At 43.9% G+C, this 8,589-nt stretch overlaps 1 protein-coding gene across 5 annotated transcripts in view; it reads right to left on the reverse strand.

Annotated features, from left to right (window-relative positions):
- The window catches only part of RGS3 (regulator of G-protein signaling 3), a 138,588-nt gene that overhangs the window by 45,875 nt on the left and 84,124 nt on the right, over nucleotides 1-8,589 (reverse strand). Inside the window, exon 19 of one of the 5 annotated variants that reach the window (XR_824848.1) lies at nucleotides 8,418-8,584. The exons of the other annotated variants lie outside the window; for them this stretch is intronic. The gene's annotated coding sequence lies outside the window, so the exon portion shown is untranslated. Of the gene's footprint in view, nucleotides 1-8,417; nucleotides 8,585-8,589 lie in introns of those variants that run through there. 5 annotated transcript variants of the gene reach the window in all.

Raw genomic sequence — 8,589 nt, forward strand, 5'->3', positions numbered from 1 at the left:
TGGAGGAGGACGTGGCAACCCGCTCCAGTATTCTGGCCTGGAGAATCCCATGGACAGAGGAGCCTGGTGGGCTACAGTCCATGGGGTCGCAAAAGAGTCGGACACCATTGAAGCCATTTAGCATGTACACACATCAATCTTTAAAAAATGAGTTACAGAAACTTTTGTATGATACCATCTAGTAAAAATAAAATAGCATATGTCTACATATGTGTATGAAAAATATTTGGAGGAACACAGCAAACTTGTAGCAGTAGCTATCAATTGGGAGATTTTCTTTATTTCACTCAGCTCAGTAATGTTTAGGATTTATCTGTATTAAGTATTATACAAGTATATCATCAAGGAACATATATAAATATTCTCATTTGTAATATATAAATAAATAAATAAATTCAATTTCTTCAAATAAGTTTAACGACCGATGTACAAAACCAACATGGACATTTTTTTCCCCAAAACTTTTCCTTTGAAACTTTAAAAGAAGATTTGCATAAACAAAGAGTGGTAATCTGATTCTTGGATGGGAAAATAGTATTTTACATACTTCAATACCCAACTTTTTGATAGTTTTTTTTTCTGATGTTACTTTTTAAAAATGTTTTATTAAAATAGAATTGATTTAAATGCTGTGCTAGTTTCAGGTATACAGCAGAGTGATTCAGTTTTACATGTGTGAGTGTGTGTATGTATATACATATGCTTTTTTAGCCTCTTTCCATTTTAGGTTATTATAAGATATTAAGTAAGGCGTTATATAGTAGGTTCTTGCTGGCTATCTATTGTATATATTTTAGTATTTTAAAATATATTTTAATATATGTATATGTGTATTTAATATGTGTATATTTTAATCTTAAATTTGACGTGTATTTTAAAATATAATTACAACGAAAATCTCAAGGAGATTTTGGGGGAGACACAGGGAGGAGGTGGGGACTGAACAAACTTACACCGAATTTCATTTGAGGATAAATATGTGACAACAGGAGTTTTTAAAGAAGAGCAATGAGAGGATACTTATCCTAACACAATGTACAAGCTTTTGAGCACACCGCTGCTTGGAAAAAATGAAGACCGTTCTTGCTCATACTACCAGTTCAGTTCAGTTCAGTCACTCAGTCGTGTCCGACTCTTTGCGACCCCATGAATTGTAGCACGCCAGGCCTCCCTTTCCATCACCAACTCCCGGAGTTCACCCAGACTCACGTCCATCGAGTAGGTGATGCCATGCAGCCATCTCATCCTCTGTCGCTCACACTATATACCAAAGTAAATTCCAAGTAGACTAAGTGCTAAAAGTTGAAAAGTAAACCATAAATTTCAAATGTGGGGGGAAGTGAATGTTGTATAATCCTGAGCCTGAGATGGATACCACAAAACTAAAGGCAAAAAAAAAATTTTTTTAATTTATGTGTATGATACTAGTCACAGAAAAACACAATTCAAAACCACTATGAGATACAATTTCACACCCACTAGGATGGCTATGATTTAAAAAACAGGAAAATAAGAAATGTTAGAGAAGATGTGGAGAAATCCTTCTATGCTGATGGTAGGAAGGCAAAATCATGACGCGACTTCAGAAAAGTCTAGCAGTTCCTCAGAGTTAAACACAGAGTCACCATCTGATCCAGGGACTCCACTCCAAGGTACATACAGGAAATAAATGAAAATACCCGTCCACACAAAAACTTCTACACAACCACTTGTGGCAGCATTGTTCATAATAGCCCAAAGGTGGAAGCAACCCAAATCTTCATCAACAGATGACTGAATAAATGAAACATGGTATAGCCATGTAACAGAATGTTATTCCATCATCAAGAGGAGTAAAGTCCTGATACACACTGCAACATGGATAAACCTTGAAAATCTCATGCTACATGAAGAAAGCCAGTCACGAGAGACCTAATACTACATGATTCCATTCATAGGAAATGTCCAGAATGAATCTGCTGCTGCTAAGTCGCTTCCGTCGTGTCTGACTCTGTGCGACCCCGGAGACAGAAAGCAGATGGGCGGTTGCATGGGGATGGGGGAGATGGGGGAATGGGTGGGTGACAACCAAAGGGTGTGGTTTCTTTTGGAAATAATGAAAATGTCCTAAAGTTGACTATGGTGATGGTTGCTCCAGTCTGTGACTATCCAAAAGACCATAGCGTTGTACACTTCAAATCGATGAACTGTATGATATGTGAATAATACCTCAATAAAGCTGGTACAAAGCAGTTCACAGACATGACTACCTATAAAGCAGAAACATCTATAGTTTTAAAATAATAAAAAATAAAAGGATAACATACAAATATCCTCCTTATATAAAGGGCTCTTGTGAGTTAATAAACTATAAACAGCCCAACAGAAAAACGGGCAAAAGATTTGAACAAGCCACTCACAAAAGAGGCAGTGAAAATAACTAAAAAGGCATATAAATAGTCAACATCTCTAGTAATCCAAGAAAGGAACCTGCTAAGAAATGTAACAAGACACATTGTTGGTGACTGTGTGGGGAGAACGGTCTCCTACCCAGACTATCTCAATTTGCTTGGGTTTCCCAGGAAGCTAGAATACCCATGTTAAAAAATAACAGTCTAGGGTTAAGCAGGATTAATTGCTCGATCTGAAGTGGGATTATAAATCAGTACATTCATTCTGGAGAGTCATTTGGCAATAGGTATCAAGAACCGTCTTTACGGACATATATCCTGTCTCCTGGAAATTCTACTACCAGTTTATTCTTACAAAACGCTCATTCATCAACAAGTATTTGTAGGGGGTCAGAGATGTACACTGAATACTGAGGCTAAATCTACAGATTTTTATCTCAGGTTTTTATAAAAATGAAGTATTCAGTTCAGTCCAGTCGCTCAGTCGTGTCCGACTCTTTTCGACCCCATGAATTGCAGCACGCCAGGCCTCCCTGTCCATCACCTATTGGCGACAAGCTAAACTGTGTAGACCTAATGGAGATTTTTTAAAAACAAAACCTGTTTCATCTACACAATGAAGTACTCTGCAGGCACTAAAAATGATGTTGTAGAAGAACATTTATTGATGTTACACTGCTAAATGGGAAAAAAACAAGTCAGAAAATTGTGTGCACTAGCAATGCTAATTTGCAAATAAGATATATGTGTATATATACAAATGCCCGACAGGAGACATACACCCTAAAATGTTAACAGTGGTTATCCCTGGGTGTTGGATTAAGGGTGAACTTCATTTCCTTCTCCTGGTTCAACTGTATTAAATATTTTCTTCATAGTAAACATGAATTACTTTTGTAACAATACAACAAAAGTCAACTGCATTTAACAAAAAATCCCCACACTTGCCACGCCCCAGTGGATGAAGGACCCGAGGAAGGGGTTGCAGAGTCAAGCACACATTTACATTTGATCTAGCAACAACAGCTACCATTACTAAGTACAGTTGTCCCTCGGTATCCATGGAACCCCAGCTGATACCAAAATCCAGGAATGCAAGTCCCTTATACAAAATGGCATAGTATCAATATTTGCATAGAACCTACACACATCCTCCCACATACTTTAAATCATCTCTAGATTACTTAAAATACCAAGTGATTAGGTGAAACTCATTCAGTTGTGTCTGACTTTTTGTGACCCCATGTACTGTAGCCCCTGTAAATGCCATGTAAGTCATTTTAAATGCAATGGAAATATTGTGTAAATGGGACTTGCCAGGTGGTGCTAGTAATAAAAAAAAAAAAAAAAACCCTGGATGCCAATGCAGGAGACTTAAGAGATGCAGGTTCAATTCCTGGGTCGGGAAGATCCCCTGGAGAAGAGCATGGCAACCCACTGAAGAAGAAGTATTCTCACTTGGAGAATCCCATGGACAGAGGAGCCTGGTGGGCTACAGTCCATAGGGTCACAAAGTCGGACACAACTGAAGTGACTTAGCACACACACATACTATATAAATAGTTGCCAGCTCAGCAAATTCAACTTTTGGTTTTTGGAAATTTCTGGAATTATTATTTTTTTTCCTATTTGGGGTTGGTTAAGTCTATGGAAGCAGAACCCAGAGGTATGGATGGCTGAACATACTTACTACACGCCAGGCACTTTGCACAGACCATTCCCCTTAGTCCTCAGGAGAACCGGTGAGAGAACCTCTCATTTGACAGAGGCTGGGTGACCTGCCAGCAATCCCATAGCTGGTGAGAAGCAGAGCTGGGATCTGAACCCTGGCCTGTCCACCCCTCAGTCAGACTCTGCCTTCACCTTAGCTGCTCCTGTAGGTTCCTGGGATGGGCAGAGGAAGGTCCCAAGCAACCAGGCCCTCTATCCTCCGACTGGTTCTGTGCAGGCCCTCCCTCCCTGCAGACAGCCTAGGGGGCAACACAAGGACAGGTCAGCAAGGGCGAGGACCACAGCGCAGGGAGGGCGTGGCGCTGGCGGGCCAGTTGGCTGAGGTCAGGGCTCAGGGCAGACCAACCGGGGACTCCTCGCCTGCTGGGCGACAATCAGGAAGCCTGACCACATCCGGCCCCAGGAGTTCCCAGGCCCTGCGCGCTCCCAAAGGCGGGGAGAGAAAACCTTGCCTGGCCTGCTGCCACCCTGGTAAACACAGCAGGAAAACAGCTTGCCATCTGTGGCCATCTCCCTGGACCCCGGACGGCTGGCCAGTCCTTTCCCTACTTCCAGGCCTCTTCTTCTGTTTGAGGAGGGGCTGTGAGCGCTGATGGCTCCAGGACCCTTCCAGGTCTAAATGCTTTGAATCCGTGGCGCGCTTCCTTGCAGGGGGCCCAGCAGGAAGAGGAAGGGGGTGAGGCGTCCCACCCAGGTCCCGAAGGAGCCCCCTCCCCTTCCCCTCAACTCCGTTCCCACTGCTATTTTTAGAACAGGGAACATCTCCGCCAGCCCTGTCCTGTCCAGAGCTCCAGGTAAAACACAGCTGCCCCATTCATTCCACTCCAGCCAGAACGTAGGGGGAATTTACAGACAAGCCAATTGACTAGACAACCTCTCCCCAAGCCGTTAGCCGGGACACTTCTCACTATTTCCATTACAGCCCAAAGCGATGACTTACTCTTCCTAAGACGACACAGCTGAGTGAGATGAAGAGCATCTCTAAGACAATCTGTGCCCCTCCCTGTCCCCAACCTGTCAGGCTCCTGAAAGTCCCCAAAGAGGAGTGCTGGGAGGAGGGTCCTAGTTCCAGCTCTAGCACCAACTGCATGACGCTGGCCAGGAGTTCTTACCCCTCTCTTGTCTTGGTTCCTACAAATCAGCTTGTTAATTGATGAACCCCGCTGGGGGAGAGGGTAGCCTTTTCGGTTCCACACTCAAAGATTCTGTAGTTCTATCAAAATTCTAGTCATTCATGAAGTAAATATTGCATTCTCTATTGTTGGGTGTGTGTGGAGCTGTATTTCTAAAGTTCATCTGAGAGTTGATGGTGGGTCTCAGAAAGCATTTTCCCATCGAAAATTGTGTTATAAATGGTGGTCAGTTTCCTATGCTAGCCTACTGAACCTTTAATGTTCTCCCACAAGGAGAAATAGCAGAAACCTATACTGTAATATATTTTAATCAAAATGGAAAACCACTAACATTTAAAAGACACTGAGAAAATTTACCCTAAGTAGTGTTTGAGCAAAAGAAGGTACACATTAAAGACAGTGCATTAGTGGCAACTTCTGCGGAAGTCTAAAGGAGACTTCTGACCACACTAGAAACTGCAGGCATTGCACACCGATTCTTACAACTTTCACTGAAAGTTAGCTGTATGTCATTGACCAGCAGTTAGAGAGATTAAAGAACATATGTGTATCCTTATATACATGAAATTAAAACAAGAGTCCAGTGAGCAGGAAAAAAGAAGGAATGGGAGAAGATTCTGGGCTTGAAAGCTATTGTGCTGTCTTCCCAGGAGTAAGCCGGGAAGGAGGCACCTTTGGTTGGGAGGAAGCAGGGTTGTGCTTATAATTTGAGTTCTGAGATGAGGACCTCTTCCTGTATAAGATCCACTGATACATTACTTGACTCAAGTACATGATGGATATTAACCATGTACAACACTTGCACATGGGCATTCCAGGCGGCCCAACGGTAAAGAATCCACCTGCCAAGTGGGTCAGAAAGTTCCCCTGGAGAAGGAAATGGCATCTCACTCCATTATTCTTACGTGGAGAATCCCATGGACAGAGGAGCCTGGCAGGTTACAGTCTATGGGGTTGCAAAAGAGTTGGACATGACTTAGCAACTAAACAACAACAACACTTGCAAATATTCACACACACTTGTTTCAATATGAAGACCAAAATGTCTCATTTCTTTTTACTTTTAACCTCTTGTTAAAAAAGCCCTGGGGCTTTGGAGATGATTCCTAGAGATCACCTACATTCAATACCCTTGTTTCTCTTGGTAAAGAAACAAATGAGCAGAGAGGTGAAGTAATTTGCCCAAAGTCACACAGCGAGTTACAAGCAAAATCAGGATTTGAACCAAGATCTTCAGAATCCTACTCTGGTTTTCTCTGAGGACAAGGAGCTCAGTGAGAGCTCCACAAACCCGGGAGAGAGAACCATAGGAGCAGTTCCCATCAGGTCTCCTTCCCTGATGAGTCAGTATGGATACGAGGCATTCACAACCCTGAAGTGAATCTGGCCAGACTAGATTGCTTAAGACCAAGTGGGGATCCAGGCTCTGGTCTTACAAAACTGAAGTGCAATGGAAAACGCTCTGAGCCAAGAAAGTCAGCAGACCTGAGTCAAATCCTAGCTCTGCCTGCCACTACCTTGTCCCACGAACCTGGCCAGGTCACTTCCCCTTTTTGAGCCTCGGTTTCCTCATCTAGATTCTAGAATGTGACAGGCTTGAACCGTAATCCAATTCTACAACATCTAGTGAGTACCTACCAAGGATCAGGCTTAACAGAGTCAGAGAGAAATAAACTATGATCCCCACTACAAACCATATGCAAGTTTGCTTAAATAACTTAACCCTGCAGAGAGAGCTAATTTATAAGTTATAAAAATAGATGGTCTGTCAACCAAACGCAAGCACCACACAGAACCACACACACCATCGGGCCTTTGGAAAATTAAGGCAACATTAATATCTCAATTTTATGAGAATACTTATGATAGTCAGATGTTATGAAAATATCTCAAAATATGCAGAGCCCATGAATTGCTGACCTCTAGAAGGAGGGGAGAGGAGCGCAGTGAGCGTGACAAGGGAGAGGCCATAGGAGAGGCCTGGACCCTGCCTGGGAGAAGGGTGGGTGTGGATGTCTGGCTCCCAAGAAGCTCATGGTGTTGCAGGTGAGACACAGCTGCCTGACACACCATGCTAAAGATGAACAAAACACTATGGAGCACAGACGGGGACGCAGGGACTTCTGAGGCAAGCCAGGGAGCCTTGAAGCCTGAGGACTGTATGTGGCCGGAACAGCAGAGGAGGGCAGGCAACATCAGGCAGGAGAAACAGCCTCAAGAGGAACATGCATGGGGAATTTAGAGAAGGGGAATAATTCAAAATGGCCGGGCTGTGGGCTCAAAGCAGGAGGGCAGAGCAACCAGGGAGAGAACCAGGGTGGGACCATGGCCTCGCAGGATGGTCTTGAAGCAAGGAGTTGAACTACTCAGCCTCCCCAGCTTTGATGGTCTGTGGTTGCTGGAAAGTAGTAGAATGGAGCCATCCAGAGTCAGTGCTCTGGGGCTGGGCCCCCCAGGTTCCAACCCTAGCCACTCACTGGCTGTGTGACCTTGGGTAAGTTTCTCCTCAAAGACTCAGCATCCTTATCTACCAACCGGGTATAGTGAGAGTAAATGTGTAAAGATGACAAAGAACCTCAAGAGGCTGTAGTGAGGATTAAGACAGAATATGTAGGTGAAGAGGTTGGCATTCCTCCAGGCTCACAGTCTTAAGCGCTCACTTATAAAGTACTTACTGGTATTATTCTACCCTTAAACTGAGGATCTGGGAACAATTTGGAGGATGGTGGCCCTATTCAGAGAAAGGCTTGAAGAAAGATAAGGTAAAGACAGAGGGCAAGGTTGTGCAATCTTCTTTAAGAATAACAAAAAAAGATAGCAAGATGGCTGAGGCCAAGAGGAAGGTGGGGAAGAGGATGATCTTTCTACAGCCAGATGGGCAGCAACAAGGGGAGGCAGGAAAGCTGGAGAGACTGGAAAACAATTTTGGTGGGGGAGCGGGAGCTGTGGGGGTGGGGTGTGGAGAATATCTGAAATCTAGTCCATTTGACACCCAGTTACTTAGTATTGGGGCTTCCCTGGTGGCTCGGCAGGAAAGAATCCTCCTGCAATGCGGGAGATGCGGGTTTGATCCCTCGGTTGGGAAGATCCCCTAGGAGGAGGCTACAGCAACCCACTCTAGTATTCTTGCCAGGAGAATCCCATGGACAGAGGAGCCTGGTGGGACTACAGTCCACAGGGTTGCAAAGAGTCAGACATGACTGAAGCGACTGAGCGCACACACGTACTTAGTGTTGAGATTTGGCATCAGTCAACTAGCAAAATCTGGGCCCAAAACCTGCAGCAGGCTCTCACCTCACCCTTAACCAAGCAGAGGTCAAAGGGCTGAACCTATC

This window comes from Bison bison, unplaced genomic scaffold, assembly GCF_000754665.1.
Source record: "Bison bison bison isolate TAMUID 2011002044 unplaced genomic scaffold, Bison_UMD1.0 scf7180017864039, whole genome shotgun sequence".
Classification (NCBI taxonomy): domain Eukaryota; kingdom Metazoa; phylum Chordata; class Mammalia; order Artiodactyla; family Bovidae; genus Bison; species Bison bison.